This window comes from Octopus bimaculoides, chromosome 3, assembly GCF_046866305.1.
Source record: "Octopus bimaculoides isolate indiv1 chromosome 3, ASM4686630v1, whole genome shotgun sequence".
Lineage (NCBI taxonomy): Eukaryota > Metazoa > Mollusca > Cephalopoda > Octopoda > Octopodidae > Octopus > Octopus bimaculoides.
In genome coordinates, this window is record NC_142930.1 from 133,253,543 (window position 1) to 133,273,024 (window position 19,482).

The following is a 19,482-nucleotide window of genomic DNA, read 5'->3' on the forward strand; positions in this document are numbered from 1 at the left end:
CTTATCAGATAATCAAATCTATTCGATATTTGTTTATTGTTTTATAATGTAATGGCATTAGCCTCCAGACAGCATACAGAGACTTCATAAGTTGTAGACTAGACTAATGCATCACATAGGATTAAGTATAAATTTTCTTTCTTAGATTCTTGGCATTAAATTACCAATGTTACATAGATGTATATACAAATATGCAATATATGTATTATTATATATTGAAAAAGAGGTTGCATGTGGGTAAATTTATATTTAAAACAAAAAGAAAATAATTTGAAAACTTTATCATGGATAAAAGTAAAAGAAAATATTTACATTGTTATCAAAATATGCTTCCTGTTTCAATCGCTTTAAAAGATGATTTAGACAAGCTGGAATAAATGGAAAAATAAAATGATATAAATCAAATTATATTAACCTTTCATGATGTTAGTTCTGGAAGTTCACATGTTTTTAATTAATTTATTTCAATATATTTTTTACCCTTCATTTTTTTAGCATGACTAAATTGTCTGTTTAAGCAATTGAAACCGGTAGCATATATTGATAAAAATGTAAACACTTTTTCTTATCCTTGATAAAGTTCTCAAAGCAGTCACTTTTTGCTCTCTGTCTGTCTGTCTGTCTCTCTTACACACACACTACTGTCCATCTTTAGCACTAATGATATGTATGCCCTCTTTTAATGATTTCAGTCATTGGATTCTGGCCATGCTAGGACATCACTTTCAAGAGGTTTAATTGATGATATCAATCCAGTATTTCTCGTTTTCTCCTCCCAAAATTGGTTGAAGTTAACTTGAGCAGGATTTGAATTCAGAACACTGCTATACCAATTCTGATATCTATTGTTTATAAACATACATTGCAAGAGTGCAATGAAATAATTTAACAAAAAACTATATAAATTAATAAAGGACTGAACCAGTGCGTGTGTTTATTACCGGCATAATGCCTCTTCCCAAGGTTTAATTGTATACATATAATACCCTGCTCATTAATACAAGCTTAGTAAAATGATCTTTAAACTGATGGTAGTGGTGGTGATAGAGGTTGGGACTTATATCTACATAGGGTAATTCACCTGTTTCACTCCAGTTTAGTTTCCATTTATTATCCTCTTCATTACTCTTTCACTCTCCTTTTCATTGTACCATATCACCTGTATAATGAAGGATGATATCTGGTCAGCTTGTATCCAATCCCACTAACATCACAGATCACTACTGCTTGTCATCATTCTCTTTACCCCATATGACTAGTCATTGGAATCTAGTACTTTAACCTACTATAGAACATCTCTACCAACCATTTTCACACTTTTTCTTTAATCATCACCCATCTTTATTTCTATCCCATCATGCTTCTTATGCTATTTTTTTCTGTTTGGTTTCCATGTTAATAACCAACATATTGCTATCACCATCTGTTTCCTTACTCCTTCCTTTCATTTCATCATCACCATCATCATTTAACGTCTGTTATCCATGCTGGCATGGGTTGGACAGTTTGACTGGGCTGGTATGCTGGAAGGCTGTGCCAGGATCCAGTCTGATTTGGCATGGTTTTCTACAGCTGGATGCCCTTCCTAATGCCAATCACACCAAGAGTGTAAGAGGTGCTTTTACATGATCACTCTATTTCTTCAATCACACTATTCATACTTTCTCTTCTGTTCACTGTCTTTGTTGTTTGCCTTGAAAAACTTGAATAGAAAAGACACTTTAGCCTAGCAGAGAGCAAGGCAACCTCTCTAGTGCTGGTGCAATAATAAAATACACTAAATACACTCTGTAAAGTAACTGGCATCTAATCTTGTCAAAGGCATGACAGACTTTCTTCCTCCCTCTCATTCTCTCTTTTTCCCTTTCTGTTTCTCTCTCCCTCTCTCATTCTTTCTTTTCCAATAGCAAACATTCTGATACTAACCCAACTGAGACTGCTCCTGGTTCTGATTCAAACTTCCAACTCTAAAGTGATCAAAATTTCATGTTAATTTCTGTTTCAAATACCATCTTAACAACAACAAAATTATTGTAATGAATTCTCTTACTTTCCAAAATTAATTGAATCAATGACAGTGTATTCAACAGAAATACGGTGACAAAAGGGTTACAGAATATATTGTAAAAGACCTTCACTTTGGTATCAGCACAAGATGGTAACTTGAGAAATGAGAAAGATGTTAAGATTGAACTTTGTCTTAACCTTTTCTCTTTTTGATGTCTAAAAAGAACCAAAGACTTTTGTTTTCCTTATTTAAACGCATCCTTTCATTCCGGCCTTTCATCTTCAAAAGCATCACTGCATTATTTCCAAATGTCTTTTCACTTAACAAACACAAATATTTTCTCAATAGTGATCAAAGGAATCAAACCAAACTTCAAAATTCCTTCTGTGAATATTACTAATACTCTTTTTCATAGTATTTGTGACTGATTTAGTGTAAAATTAATGAGATATAATATCTATATATATATACATATATCCTAAATCTCTATTAACACAGTGATACATAAAGTGGTCTCTTCAAAATTTTTGTAAATAAACATAGATAAAAAAAAACTACAATTTCATCACAAAATAATAAGAATTTCAATATTTCCATCTGTATCTTTGTTTTTATCTTTCCATTTTTTTCATTCAAGCTTTCTGTTCACACAAAGAAACACACATGAGCAAAGGTGAAATACAATCCTGTGGTGATTCAAATAGACAATGCTCTGAACTTGGCACTCTGTTAAAACAGATATAGTGGTGCATTTTGTTGGATTTTGTTCCTTGAAACTATCATATCCTGTATATGTGTGTGTGTGTGTGTGTGTTTTGTCGTGATTTCTCTTGTTTTTGCATCCTGATTTGTAAATTGTATCAGTCATATGCTCAAAACCTGAGATTGCTTGTTGGCACAAGGGATGTTATTAGAAACTTACCTAGACTACATCTCCAATGCATGAAACTATTAATAGCTTGTAGCTATATTGTATACATTAAATAACATATATATCGGAAGCGGATTTCTAGATTAGGGTCTGTGTGTGTGTGTGTGTGTGTGTGTGTGTGTGTGTGTATCCTGCCAAATCAGACTGGAACCTGGCACAGCTTTCCAGCATGCCAGCCCAGTCAAACTGTCCAACCCATGCCAGCACAGACAACAAGCATTAAATGATGATGATACACACACACACACACACACACACACACACAGGGTAATCCCTCGCCATATTGCGGTTCACCTATCGTGGTTTATTATTTAAGCTTACGTCGATTCCACCGTGGTGTTGTTTTGCATTTATAATAAAATAAATATATACAAATTATAAAAATAATTTCAAAAAAATATACAGTACAGTACTGTTTCTACTTCGTGGATTTTTACCTATTGTGGGGGTGGACCGTAACACCTGCAATAGACAAGGGATTACTGTATATATAAAAATATATTTATTTATAAAAATATGTATTGATGTATGTGTAACTACACATTCAGCCACTGATCAAGCATTGGCCAGCACAAATACAAATACATGGACTAATTATATCATCATTCTAATCATTCAATGTCCATGTTCCATGCTGGCATGGGCTGGACAGTTTGACAGGATCTGACGAGCATCATGCTTTACTGTCAGCCTTGGCATGATTTGTACAGCTGGATAGCATTTCTAACACCAACCACTTTACAATGTTCACTGGGCACTTCTTTTTTGTGCCACCAGTACTGCTGAGGTTGTCATGCAACTTGCAAGATTATAAACCCTGGGGTGGAAGGTGAAGCAATTTTTATGCTGAGAGAATGAGTAGCAGGGAGAGGTAAAGTATGAAAGAAAAGAGCTGGAGCAGAACAGGTTTCTTGTTCTGTGTGAGTATGTATGTATATATACACTCATACACACTTATATATATATATTTTAGACTACCCGTGACCCGTTGGATCACTGGGAAAGTCTGAGTTTCCCAGCAACGGATTTTTTTTTTTTTTGACCTTTTACAGGTTACTTTCCATGCTTTTGGATGTGACATCGGAATCACACATAAATATCTCCTTTCCCCAGAAAAGGAAAAATTTGGCTGCTATTTCTTGCACACCCTGCCACCACGTAACAGGTATTTTGGGTCCTTTATCTCAAATAGCTGTTACGTGGTAGTAGGGTATGCTAGAAATAGCAATCAAATCTTTGGAGGTGGGATACATTGAATGCACTCGAAAAAACTATGGAAAACAATTATTTCACTCTGAGGTTACAAATGGGTCTTTTACAAAATATTTACCATATTTTAAAAGTCATTTTCACTTTAAAATATTTTTTAAATATGCCAAAAAAAATTTTTGTAATGGTATTCACTTGAAAATAATTTTTAGAAATATTAAAATATTGTCTGTTTAAAGAAAGTTAAAATATAAATACTTACTGTACAAACAACTTAGATATTTGAAATCACATTCACTTAAAAATATTTCTATATGATTAAAATACTGTGCTTAACAAAAACGAAAATAGAAACATCTGCTATTAAAAAACAAATTATATTTTTTTTCGTTGTCAGGTCACTGTATCTAATCGAGAGGTAAGAGTTTCTTCGCTTTCAACGTTAAGTTATTATCGGAGAATTTTCCCACTATGCACCATTTTTGGGTATTTATATCCCGAAAACCCCTAATATCTCAATAACTATTTGTATGATCTACACCAAACTTGTTTCATTCTGTTCATATTCACATTTCAGGGGAAACTTAATTCATAGTATTTTCCAAATATGCGCCAGTCTGGCTGGGTAACATTGTAAACAAGCAAGCTTCAATCTCACTTTCAATGTATTATATATATATCTTGTTTTGGTCATTAGACATGGCCATGCTGGGGCATCACCTCAAAGAAATTTTAGTCAAATGAATCCACCCCTAGTGCTTATTTTTTTTTTAAAGACTGGTACTTATTCTATTGGTTTTTTTTTGTTGAACCGCTAAGTTACAGGGATGTAATCACTAACACTGGTTGTCAAGCAATGATGGGGGCAGATACTGACACAAAGACACACACACTCACACAATATATATATATATATATATATATATATATATATATATTTCAAAAAATTAGAGGATAAGAAAGTATAAACATTCTTTCCAAAAGATTCAACATGCTTCTTGCCAAGGCAGCAAATTATGTGTGTGTGTATATATATATATATATATATATATACATATATATAAAGAAAAAGAGGCAGATAGAAAACTACTTCCTTACATGTTGAAAAAAGATGTTCGAATAAGCATCTATAATTTGCCTTCATATGGAATAATCGTAAAAGTGGATGAGATGAATAAAAGTTTATTTCAAAACTACAGTGGGTTAACAGTGGACTATATACATATACACACACACACACTCAAATGAATAATAAAAGACGATGGGTAATTGTGAGCTCATTGTAGCTGTTTCTTACGCATTTTTAATAGAAGAATGAGAACATTATTTCATTACAAAATCATTAGATGAAACCTAATTTTACAATCAAAAGAATATCCCAAGAATACAACAGGGATGTGGCTGAAGTTTGTTGAGGCTGAACCACAGGTTTATCCAGCCCTACCTGGTACATATCTTTTCAAGTACTCAATTTGATCTCAATCCTTATTTTACTATATATGTATATATATATATATATATATATATATATATATATATATATACATATATATATATATATATATATATATCATCATCATCGTTTAATGTCCGCTTTCCATGCTAGCATGGGTTGGACGATTTGACTGAGTACTGGTGAAACCGGATGGCAACACCAGGCTCCAGTCTAATTTGGCAGAGTTTCTACAGCTGGATGCCCTTCCTAACGCCAACCACTCAGAGAGTGTAGTGGGTGCTTTTACGTGTCACCCGCACAAAAACGGCCACGCTCGAAATGGTGTCTTTTATGTGCCACCCGCACAAGCCAGTCCAGGGGCACTGGCAACGATCTCGCTCGAAAATCCTACGGGAGCCAGTCAGGCGGTACTGGCAACGGCCACGCTCAAAATGGTGCATCTCATGTGCCACCCGCACAAGAACCAGTCCAGGGGCACTGGCAACGATCTTACTTGGCTTGCCGGGTCTTCTCACGCACAGCACATTTCCAAAGGTCTCGGTCAGTAGTCATCGCCTCGGTGAGGCCCAATGTATGAAGGTCTTGCCTCACCACCTCAGCCCAGGTCTTCCTGGGCCTACCTCTTCCACGGGTTCCCTCAACTGTTAGGGTGTGGCACTTTTTCACGCAGCTATCCTCATCCATTCTCACCATATATATATATATATATATATATATATATATATGATGGGCTTCTTTCAGGTTCCATCTACCAAATCTATATAAAACACACACGCAAGGTACCACACTGTTGGACTGAACCCAGAACTATTCGCACACAAACACATTTGTAACTCATGTATATATATGTGAAATTAGGTTTGTCTATCAAAAGCGTAATGAGCAAAACAGATGTTGGCCAAGACATTCATTAAGATGTATTCATAGAAAACCAAACTTGTTGAAAGACAAATTGATTGAAAATATATTAGTCAATATCAAATTTTATTGAAAGACATATTTATTGAAAAGTATTGAAAAACTATATGAATTATTTTAAACATCTTTTTTTAATTTTAACATGATAGTAACAAATTAGAAACAGAAATATAGTTTCACTTTATTTTCTGGTTATCTGATATTTTTTTATGGAAATAAATGTGATTATAAATAGTTTAACAATATGTTGCAATTTGTTGGAGAATTGATTGGTATTTCTAGCAGATCAAGTGACGACATACAGGCTCCGTCATTGGTTTGTGGTGATGGTGGTGGTAGTGTGAAAGGAAGTTTTGAGTAAAATAGAAGATTGCTATTTACATTAAAAATGCATAACTTTTACTTGAAATGTTAAAAATTATTTGCTTAGATGTGGATTTAAAAAAAAAAAATCTCTGCTAATTTTCTGATATTTCTTTAAAGGTCTTTGGATTTTCACATTTTAAAACATCAGAGATTCAGAATTTTGAGGGAAAAAATATAATTTAAAACTATATAAAAATTACTTGTATTTTAAAAAAATTATTATAAAGAATCTCAATCCAATATTCTCTCTTCTTGTGCTATACTTACAAGTGAAAACACATGGTTTAGTGGTATTTGGCTCAGAATTGTAAGGTCATGAGTTGCCCTTGAGCAAGACATTTTATTTCATGTTACTCCAGTCCACTCAACTGGCAAAAATGAATTGCACCTGTAATTCAAAGGGCCAGCCCTGTCACATTCTCCATCACGCTGAATCTCTCCAAGAACTACATTAAGGGTATACATGCTTGTGGAGTGCTCAGCCACTTGCATGTTAATTCCATGAGCAGGCTGTTCCACTAGTCAGATCAACTGGAACACTCATCATTGTAACCAGCAGAGTGCCATTGTTAACCTACCGGCGTCAGCAATCATGGATCTGTATGCAAGTCTGAAGATTCATGATCTTTCTTGGGAAAGATGCAGTAGTAGTTTCTTGTCTTCTACCAGATTATTTACAATTTACTCTTGTTTGTTGTTCTCCTGACCTTAGCTTTGATGTACAGGGCATACCTACACATTGAGGGGCTTGTGTTGCAAATATCTAGGGGCTAACCCACCACCAATTCCTGTATATCTAAACCACAAGACCATCTTTCTGCTATTTGGCTCATGATAGGGGACCCTTGACAGGTACTCTCAACCCAGATTAGGGTGGATCTAGTAGTAAAGGTAACTAGGGAGTTACTCTATACTCCCCCAACATTCAAGAACTCTTCAGCTGAAACCTCATCGAACCTCATCTCCAGATGCAGTTGAATGTCTTTCCCAAAACAAAATCCAATATCAATATATTTGGTGTTATGTAAATAGTACCTATGCTGGTGTCATGTAACAAAGCACTCATGCTAGTGCCATGTAAAAAGCACCTGTTACTGGTTCCACATCAAAAAACACCTGTGCTGGTGCCACATTAAAAGCACTGGTACTAGTTCCATGTAAAAAGCTCTGGTGCCGGTGCCACATAAAAAGTGCTTGTGCTGGTTCCACTTAAGAAGTGCCCATGATGGTGCCACATTAAAAGCAACCATGCTGGTACCATGTATAAAACATCTGTATGAGGCTTAGTGGTTAGGGCATTGGACTCATGATTGTAAGATTGTGGTTTTGATTCCTGGGCTGGGTGATGTATTGTGTTCTTCAGCAAAACACTCCATTTCACGTTACCCCAGTCCACTCGGCCAGCAAAAACGCTTAATCCTGCAATAGACTAGTGTCCCATCCAGAGGGAATATATATATATATGCCACAGAAACTGGTAAAGTAGTCCTATGAGTCTAAATGACTTGGGAAGGAGCTTTTGTATCCCATCCACATATAAAGTGCCACTGCCATGCAAAATGCATCTAGTGCACTTTGTAAAGTGGTTAGTGTTAGGAAGGGTGTCCAGCCATAGAAACCATGCCAAAACAGAGAATTGGAGCCTGGTGTAGCTCTCTGGCCTGCCAGCTCCTGTCGAACTGCCCAACCCATGCCAGCATGGAAAGCAGACATTAAATGATGATGATGATGATAATGATGAGTTACATGGATAAAGAATATGGTTATCTTATAATAGCTGTATTAGTTTTAGAAATAATGGAAATAATATGTATTCAGTAATGAAAGAATTAGTGTTGTTCAGTTTCACTTCCTGAAAAATGTTGTTATTTCAATTGATATAGGATGAAAATGTAATTACATATGCAATCAAAATATAATTATACATTCCAAATGGAAATGCAATGTATTTATATACAAAAATATATTTTATTTTTATAAATGCATGCATATTAAATGAAAAGAAAGAAAGAAGGAAAGCTGTTGCAAATCCTTTAGTTTTTAGTAATTTTTGATTAAGAATTCTATGCTTCAGTGAATAAGGGTTGGAAGTTCTACAATTTTGGTGAGCCAACAAAATAAATCTCTAGGCAGTCACTCAGCTTACTTGAAATAACAACCAAACTCCTCTCATATCACACTTTATTGTTTTGAAAAAGGGATAAGGTGGATATCATCATCATCATCATCATCATATGTCTGTTTTCTATGCTGGCATGGGTTGGACAGCTTGACAAGAGTTGGTAAGGCCAGGTTCCAGGTAAGGCCAGGTTCCAGGTTCCATTGTGGATGTTCCAAGTGCAGTTAGATGGATTATTAGGGAACATTTTATTGTATTGTTACATATATGGCTTACCTGGCCGAAACTTCCAAGTCACTGTCAACAACATTCTTGTTTAAGAATATTATATATATATATATATATATATATATATATATATATATATACACGCGTATGTGTCTGATTATGTATAAACTTAAATAATACACTCGTATGTATTTCGTGGTTGACATCTCAATTTATCTAAAATCGAAGTATTTTTGACTGAAAGTGCTAAATAAATAATTAAAATTTAATTAGATATACAACAATTACCGATGACGACAAAAGAATTGGGTGGGGCAATCTGGAATATCTCGTAATTTATCTGTAGTTTTGTCAGTTCAGTATGAGTTTCTTCCCTTAGACAAATTTACTTCAAAACAATCGTTGTTGCTTTCAATAAACTTGCTATCAGTGTTACTGAATGAAATGAATGGTGATCTATGTAGAAAAAACAAACACAAGAAAACACAGTTATATGATAAACAAGGGATGGACGTAATGCTTGTTTAACTTCAGTAATCTGAAGTATTTCAGAATTTACTTAGTCATTGTAAAAGAAACCACGGAAGATTGTTTTTCTCTCCTACTTACACCCATGCACACACCCCTATATGACAAGAATGGAGTTCTTGACTTGGTTAGTCCCCGGTCAACTTGAGCGAATAGACCCATAATCAAAAGCATTCCAGCCGTGATCGTTCCGTCCTTGTAGGGACTGCATTATCTGCTTTTATTCAAGACGAGTAGGGTATGATTTAAGGAAGATTTATTTGGTCGTTATTTCTCGCAGTTGCTGTTTTCACTTTGAGATTCCTTTATCGGCTCTTCCACCTAGTGTGTGTGTGTGTGTGTGTGTGTGTGTGTGTGTGTGTGTGTGTGTGTGTGTGTGTGTATGTGTGATGTATGTAATTAAGGGCCCTACAGGTTTCAGCTAGAAATGTTTAGATTTTTCTTTTATTTAATAAATATACTTTTAATTATAACATCAGCAACAATTACAACATTATTCATGTATGATAATTATGTATATACATCGTCAAAAGACTGTACGAAGTATTGAGCTTAAACTCGGCCGAAGTTATGTATACAAAGATGTACAAATATCTCACTTGACGATAAGGATTAAAACTGATTAAAACTCAGCGTTGCTGTAACAACACGAGAATGGGTTTACCCTCAGGAAGACGTGTTCTAATTATTCTGATAAAAGGAATCTTTTAAAATAATATAGGTATAACATTCCAAAAATCTTTTGAAATACCTCTCTGCTGGTAGTAATCTATTCTGTTAGGTACGCTTACAGTTCAATAATATTCATAACAAAAGTTAATTAACTTCAAATAATCTTGAACCAAATAAAGTGTTAGGTTTATTGTGAATAACTTTTCCTTTAAAAGAAAAGAAATCCATACATTGGGAATGTATATGTAGTTAGTTGATCTAGTAGAATTAACAGCCAAATCTCCCATGAATCATTCCATACCATCTTTAAAATTTTAAGGCTACATTAAATATTGTATTAGAATAAATGAGATGGTCATGACTGGAATGCCTTTTATCATAATTCTACTTGATTAATTCTGACTATGGGCTAAACAACAGTAAAGAGGTTACTGTTTCATTAACTTTAAGTCATTAGTGAGAAGGCAACAGAAACAGCTGTCCTTGGACTCAAACTTCAAACCGGTGTCTCTAATTTACATGCTGGTGTCACATAAAAAGCACCCATGCTGGCGCGATGTGGATGACACCCATACTGATGTCACATATAAAGTACTTGTGTCAGTGCCATACATAAAACACCTGGAACCACGTAAAAAGCAACTCTGCTGGTGCCATGTAGACAGCAACCTTGCTGGTTCCGCATAAAAAGCACCCATACCTACGCCACATATAAAGTACCTATGCTGGTGTCACATATAATGTACCTGTGCTGGTCCCACGTATAAGGCACCTGTGCCAGCACCATGTAATAGTGCTAGTGCTGGTGCCATGTAAAAAAGCACCCAGTACACTCTGTAAAGTGGTTGGTATTAGGAAGGGCATCCAGTTATAGAAACCATGTCAGAACAAACAATTGAAGCCTGGTGCAACTCTCTGGCTTGCCAGATCCTATCAAACTGTCCAGCTGTGGAGGTGTATGGCTTAGTGATTTGGGTGTTGAACTCATGACCGTAAGATTGTGGTTTTGATTCCTGGACCGGGTAATGCATTGTGTTCTTTAGCAAAACACTTCATTTCACAATGGACTGGCATCCCATCCAGGTGGGGAATATATATGCAATGAAACTGGGAAACCAGTCCTTCTGAGTTGATATGACTTGAAAAGGTACTTCACTTTGTTAAACAGCCCAACCCATGCCAGCATAGAAAACGGATGTTAAATGATGATGATGAATCTAATCAGTCTATCTCAATCCTGTTTCTAATTTCTCATTTCTGTAATGTGATAGCAGAATTGCAGCTGTCCACTTCACATAACCCTCAGCTGCAACCAGTAAGATCTTTGTCAACTACAAAATAATGATAATGAATATGTTGAGATATAAGTTATTGTGCAAATATAAGAAATCAATATTTTTCATAAATAATTTTAAAACAAGACCTTAAATTTGTACAAAGGAAGAACTAGTTGATTAAATCAACTTCAGTTCATAACCAATACTTATATCAACTTTGGAAAGATAAAACAAAATTGGCTGCTGCAGATTTTAAGCTTTGAAAGTTAAGAAATGAAATTAAATACTGTATAATCTTGTCCTCCACCTACTGATTCTCTCACTCTTCTGCAATTTGGTATTGTAAATAAGGTATTTATTTCTCATTGCACTGGTTTCAAGTGTATATATATTATATTTTTTTGTTATCTTTTAAGTCACTAATAACACAATGTGCTGAAAAATAGTTATCACAGCTGATACTGACTTTGAAGTTAAGAATTATCAAATTGACGCAGTGATAACAGGCTGCATATAATAATAAGCTTATTGTATACAGTGCTCAGGTGTTCTACAAGTTGTTGGAAGAGGTTAAGAGAGACGATAGAAAGCAGACATAGTAAAGAAAGACTGCAATGGAAGCTAGAAAGACTTGCACAATACTCCGAATAAAACACAAAAAGATAGAAAAGAGAGGAATATAAGAGGTGTAAAGAAGAAAGTGAGCATAGCACATCGAGAGTAGTGTTGCAGAATTTTGTAAAGTATGGAATTTTTTTAAGAATGCAGCATCCTGACAGCTAAGAACTGACGTAGGTAGTTTATTTCATGCTTTGACAATTCAGAGTGTGAAAATATGTTTCTGAAAGTCATGACTGCAGTATTGGTTTTTGATTAACCATTTTGATACCAACCCGGCTGAAACGGGCTCTGGCTCTGAGTACAAATGTCTCGTTTTCATCAGTTTTGAATTAAAATCTTCCACCAAACCTTAGTCATAATTTATGTTCCTAACACTAGCTGAATGATAACTAAGCTATTTTACTAAATTCTTTGTCATATTTAAAATTAATTGAAAGAAACACAGAGCATCTCAAAAGAAATATGGTAACAAAAGGGTTAAAATATGTAATAGAAAAACAATTCTTAACCCTTTTGATACCAACCCGGATGAAACCGCTTCTGGGTCTGTAGTACAAATGTCTTGTTTTCATAAGTTTTGAATTAAAATCTTCCACCAAACCTTAGCTACAATTTATGTTCCTAACACTAACTTAATGATAACTAAGTTATTTTACTAAATTCTTTGTTATATTTAAAGTAATTGAAAGAAACACAGAGCATCTCAAAATGAATACAGTAAAGAAAGGGTTAAGCATATCCATGAATTAAAGAAGGTGACCAAAATTGTTGCTGGTTTATAATTTTGTGGGCTTCTACAAAATTAACTACTAGATCTTGAAAATTTAGTGTGTTGATGCCCAGAGAAGAAATAATAATAAGCTTATTGGCTGATACAGGGTATTTATCTGGTTGCATGTCTCTAGACAACTTCCAGCTGATATTCTACAAGAATGGGGTTCCAGACTGGAGATGCAAACTGTTAGTATGGATGTACCAAAATCATATCTAGTGTTAAAGAAGTAGCTGGTGAGTGGCTGACAAAGATCTTGACAGTACCACCTGATTGACACCCATGCCGGTGGCATGTAAAAAACACCATTCAAGTGTGGTCAATGCCAGTACCGCCTGACTGGCCCTTGTACCAGTGGCATGCAAAAAGCACCCACTACACTCTTGGAATGGTTGGCGTTAGGAAGGGCATCCAGCTGTAGAAATTCTGCCAGCTCAGATTGGAACCTGGTGCAGCCTTCTGACTTACCAGCCCTCAGTCAAACCGTCCAACCTATGCCAGTATGGAAAGTGGATGTTAATCAATGATGACGACGATGATGATGATCATCATCATTTAATGTCCCTTTTCCATGCTGACATGGGTTGGACAGTTTTGCAGGAGCTGGCAAGCTGGAGAGCTGCACCAGGTTCCATTTTTATTGTTAACAATAAAGCTTAGGTCACATTCACCAACAGATATCTTAATGTCGTGTTTTGAAAGGAGTTGGTAAAATGTGGGTTTACCATATGAAAATAATGAGTGGTGCATGTGTCTACAGCCAGCTTGGTTTGCCTATCAGCAGTCATTGCTGCATTGTGTCTATATCAGATTACTGGAAAGATCTATAGCCTAGGATCTGTTCTTTTTATTCCAGGTACAACTTTGTCATCTGCATACTTTAACACAGATGTCGACTTGAAGCATGTTACTATTTGATTATTAATGTATGCAACATCTATCAGGGGACTAAGAACATAAATAGTTATGTGATTTGATTGAGATAACTAACATCCTTCCCTTGTAAAATGTCTTCTTAATAGTCTGTTGAGAGCAATAGAGTGGCAGATATGGCAAACCTCCAGAATAGATGTCTTAAATTATTTGTTTGCATTCCCCTGCATTTGTGAATGGGGAAATCAATCTGTTGCCTGGATTAACCATTAAATGGTGGACATCATCATTTGATGTTTCAAAAATGTTTCATGGATACGGCCATTGTCAATTGATTCCTGAGCATCTACTTCATCAAACGTGCCTGAGTGTAAGTGGCCCTTATCTATGGGGGAAATTAAGTTCCAAATGGAAGATTTATACCGTGATGAAGTATTTTCTAACTTTCCTTCATCATCAGATGTGGTTGATGATGATGGTGATGCTTCAATCAGCTCTGGGTAGAAAAAGTGTAGTGAATTTTCTTCATTATTTTAATGAAAATATTAAATTTAGGAACCTAACATTTCTTTTATTGCCCTTTTGTCTTTATTGTTATTATCTAAGAGAATTAAAACATCATTTTCTTTGTTTTTATACTTAGAGTAAAAATAAGTATAAAAATTAGATAAAAAAATATTTTTTGTTCTTTTTGCCTGTTTAGTATACACATCCATGCAGCCCTTTCTCACTGTGGGTACCTTTCAAAGAGATTACTTTGTTATAAGCCTTTGGTTTGAGGATATCAAGATTCTGTTATTCTCATCTGTCTCAGAGTCCTCACAAAGGAACATGAAAGCAGTCTTTTCTCTTCTCTTTAAGGCATTAAAAAAATAAAACAAATTCAAATTTGTTGTCCTGAGATCAAATTTATTTTGTATTCTCTTAACTTCATCAACAAAAAGTACCAGCTATGTACTGGGGTAGGTGTTAGTTACACCTCTTTTCCATAAATGTGTAACTTTGTGCCATTGTAAGAAGCCACTTGTCTGCTTAGAAAGAAAGATTGCTTCTACTCTGTGAGTTACTTAATAGAGGTACTTAATAGACATTATTGCCAGCAATTTACCACAAGGGAATCCACAATACTGATATTAATAATCATTGCTGTTTAACCCCCCCCCCCCTGGTCAGCTCTGATCAAACAGATTTATCATCAAAGGCATATGACCATTTGGCTTTTTCCTCAGGAACACATTAGCAAATATTTCCTCCTCCTCCTCCTTGTAAGATGGCAGGATGTGCTTTTTAGAAAGATTTGGTTACTATTTTTAGCAGATCAAATAACCATGTAGAGGATGTCATTGGCGCAATCATCAATAGTTATATTTAATGATTGTCAGGCATTCTGGTAGGTAAGAGTTAACAGAGTTTAGATGAATACTCCTAATATATAGGAATTGGACAAAATAATGGAAACACCTAGCATCATAGCATCATAATTTTGAAATATCTATAAAACCATCAAAAGCTTGTTTATTTTTATGTTTTTTTATTTATTATTAGTGTTGCTTAATATGTTTTGCTAAAATTGCTGTTTCTTTTTGGATATCATCAGAAAAAGGTAATTAAAATTCATTAAAATGATAGATCTATCAGATTCTCAGAGAGGTCAAATTGTTGATACTCGTATGGCAGGTGCTAGCATAATGAAAACAGCCAAAATGTTTGGTGTATCAAGAAGTACTTTCTCGAAAGTAATGATAGGCTTTGAGAAAGAGGGAAAAACCTCCTTGTCGAAACAAAACTCTGAAAGAAAACCAAAACTTTCAGATAGGGATCGTCAGACTCTTAGACAAATTGTTAGAAAGGATCACAAAAGTACAGCTCCCAAAATTACTGCAGAGCTTAATGACCACCTCAAGAACCCAGTTTCCACAAAAACTGTTCGCTGGGAGCTGTATTGAAGGAAACTCGTATCAAATGTTGCTACTGTTCACTGGGAGGGCTGCAATCAGAAAACCACTACTTTCAAAACAAACGTTGCAAAGTGTTTAGAGTGGCATAAAAACCTACAGAATTAGTCCCTAGAGCAGTGGAAGAATGTTATTTTCTTGGACGAGCCATCCTTTACTCTATTCCCGACCACCGGCTGAGTTTATGTGTGGAGACAGCCAAAAGAAGCATTTGACCCAGACTGCCTTCTTCCAACCGTTAAACATGGAGGAGGATCTGTGATGATCTGGGGGGGCTATATCTTGGAAATCCACCAACCCAATGGTTTCCTTTCATGGCAGAATTAATAGTCAAGACTATTTAAGCATTTTATCTGATCAAATTCATCCTATGGTTGTGGAACTGTTTCCGTCAGGAAACACAATCTTTCAGGATGGTAATGCACCAATTCACACAGCTAAAGTTGTTACTGAATGGTACGAGGAACATTCTAGTGAAGTTGAACATCTTATCTAGCCACCACAGCCCCCAGATGTCAATATTATTGAACATTTATGGTGCATTTTAGAAAAACAAGTAATGAGTCGATATCCTCCACCATCATCACTACATGAACCGGAGACTGTTTTAGCTGAAGAATGGACAAAAATTCCTTTGGAAACAATTCAAACTTTGTACGAGTCCATACTTCATAGAATTCAAGCTGTAATTACTGCCAAAGGTGGTCCTACTCCATATCAAAATAAATATGTTTGAAATTTTAAGGTGTTTCCATTATTTTGTCCAACCCCTGTATATATGTATTGAAGGAACTTCTCTTGTATCAAATGTTGCTACTGGAGATGCAGTAGCTAATTCCATACTGTGATCATACTTAAAATTGTGTATTTCTGTGTATGTGCATGCATACACTTACATATTGTATGTATGTGTGTGTGTGAAGTACACACTTACGTACAGGCTTGTGAATAGCTAATCTAAATAAGTACTTTCTCCTTTTATTTTCTTGTTTTGAAACTTTAGCAATTTCTCCCCATTATCTTCTTTTATTCTTCCTTGTCTTAATTAGTGACACACAAGACAAGGACAAACCTGTAACTCTTGTGTTGAAGAATCTACTTAACTTTCTAAGCCAACTAACTGCTTTGTACATTTTGCCCATAGTTGCAGTTGTTCCTTTCTCAAGCAAATTCTTTTATCAGTACTTAAAGAACCTCTTGAATATCTCACCAATCAAAAATAGGACATGAATAAATAAACCAAAATGTTTTCATAATGCTATTAACGCATCTCTTTATTCCATTTTAATTTTTAACATTTAAAAAAATATTTTAAATTTTTTTTCCGTGGAAATACGAAATATGTCAAACTTTTGAAATAATGTATTTTACTCTGTTTTTTTTTTTTTTTTTTATATTTTATTTCAAATTTTGGCATAAGGCCAACAATTTTAGACTGAGGGGCAAAGTCGATTACATTGACTCCAGTACTTTACTGGTACTTTATTGTATTGGCCATCACACTCAAAGGTTGAAAAGCAAAGTTGATCTTAGCAGGATTTGAAATCAGAATGTAAAGAATTGGAACGGTCTGTCAGTCTATTCGTCTGTCCATCTAGCCGTCTACCTCTTCCTCTCTCTCACAGACACAAACTGCTCGACCTTTTGAACTTTCTAAACTTTATATTAATAACTCAGCTTCTCGTCATCTTTTCATTTTAATTTCATTTTCTAATTTTTTAAGATAGTTTTTTTTTTAAAATTTTTTATTTTACTCTTTTCCTTTTTCATTCTTCATTTTTCAATTCTGCAATCTTTCACTCTTAGCCTTTGGTTTCCCCATTGATAAACTGCTGACCCCACCAAGTATCACCTCCTCCTTCTACCTGTTCATTCTTTCCTTCTAGCTCCCCTTTACTTCTCTTAGCATAGCACCCCCCTCTCACCATCCTACTATGGCATCACCCTGTCACATCTCACTGCACTAGGCTAAGTATTTTGTCCAGTATGCTAACAGTTCTGCCAGTTCTGTTGATAATATTGGTTTCAAATTTTGGCACAAGGCCAGAAATTTCAGGAGAGGTGTAAATTGACTACATCAGACTGGCAAGAGAGTTTGTTTGTGGAAGATGTGAGAAAGGAGCTGGAGGGCTGGCAAAGGAGGTGGAGGGCTGGTGAAGGAAGATGTGAGACTTAATTAGACAAAATGCAGAAGTCTTTCATATTTGCACATGGTTGTTGTTGATGTTGTTTGTTCATTCTCAAGCCATGCCTGGCTCATAAGGGCCGATTTTTCCCGGTTTCATTGGCGTATAGGTTCCCCACATGGACAGAATGCTGGTCTGTCGCAAGTGAGCTGCTAGATGCAAGAGTAAAGAGTGAGAGAAAGTTGTGGCGAAAGAGTCAGCAGATGTTCGCCATTACCTTCTGCTAGAGTTGTGTGGAGCTTAAGTGTTTCACTCATAAACACACACATTGCCCGGTCTGAGATTCAAACCCACGATCCCTCAACTGCGAGTCCGCTGCTCTAACCACTAGGCCATGTTTGCACAAGGTACTATAATGTATTTTCAGTATTGCTTGTGCTTTTAGAGTAACTAAGATTGTTAAAGTAAGAGTGAAAAGATTCAACATAAGTAATCACCCACAATTGGTTTGAATGAAGAGTTTCTCATTTGAGGGTTTTCTTTTATTTTGTTGAGGGCAAGCTGAAGAGTAAAAAAAAAAATGTGTTTACCAATGTAAGTCTAAATATTGTAGCTCTAATGAATCAACTTGGGATGTTTTGACTTTGTACAATGTCAATAACTGCTCCACTGATGTTTTCTCATAGATTTTTTTAGATATATTTGATTTAAATTGTCTATAAAACAATAGTTTTCAAACCAAATAAGGAAAAAACAAGTAACCTACAAAATCTCTCTAAACACTTTAGTTCTTGAAGTAGAGAGATATGAATGAGAAGTGGAGTAATGATGAAATAATTTTTTGAAATGTGTTACATATGTAATTTGATATTAAATGTTTTCAGAGTGGCAGTGGAGAGCAAAATAGGAAGAGTGCCAGACAAAATGCGTTGCAGTATTTACTCCGCCCACTTTCTGTTTTAGTTAAAATGGAGCTGATGTCATCATCATCATTTAGTGTCTGTTGTCCATGCTGGCATGGGTTGGACAGTTTGACCAGGGCTGGCAAACTGGAAGGCTGCACCAGACCTCAGTCTGGTGCTTTTATGTGTGCTTTATGGGTGCTTTTATGTGCCACCGGTATGACACTGGTATCTACCACAACTGCAATTTTGTTGGCTTGGTAAGTCTTCTTAAGCAAAACATAATGCCAGAGCTCTCAGTTATTGCCTCCATGAGGCCCAACTCTCGAAAAGAGCTTTTGACTTATCATTACATTTCTCTGGGGTTAATGAATGAAAAAAGAAATAAAGGACCAGTAACTAATTTGTGTTGGTTTTACCCATCCCATCTAAATATGTGTTGTTATGCCAGTGTAAGAAATATTACCAGATTGGGGAAATGGTCTTTGGTTGTTAAAAGATTTTTATGTCAAGCAGAGTGA

General features: G+C 35.4%; 1 protein-coding gene across 24 annotated transcripts in view; it reads left to right on the forward strand.

The window, feature by feature from the left end:
• Positions 1–19,482, forward strand: part of LOC106877319 (tyrosine-protein kinase CSK) — a 354,354-nt gene that overhangs the window by 100,060 nt on the left and 234,812 nt on the right. For 8 of the 24 annotated variants that reach the window (XM_089349669.1, XM_089349666.1, XM_089349674.1 and 5 more), the window contains one exon: positions 4,546–4,566. The exons of the other annotated variants lie outside the window; for them this stretch is intronic. The gene's annotated coding sequence lies outside the window, so the exon portion shown is untranslated. The remainder of the gene's footprint in view (positions 1–4,545; positions 4,567–19,482) is intronic. 24 annotated transcript variants of the gene reach the window in all.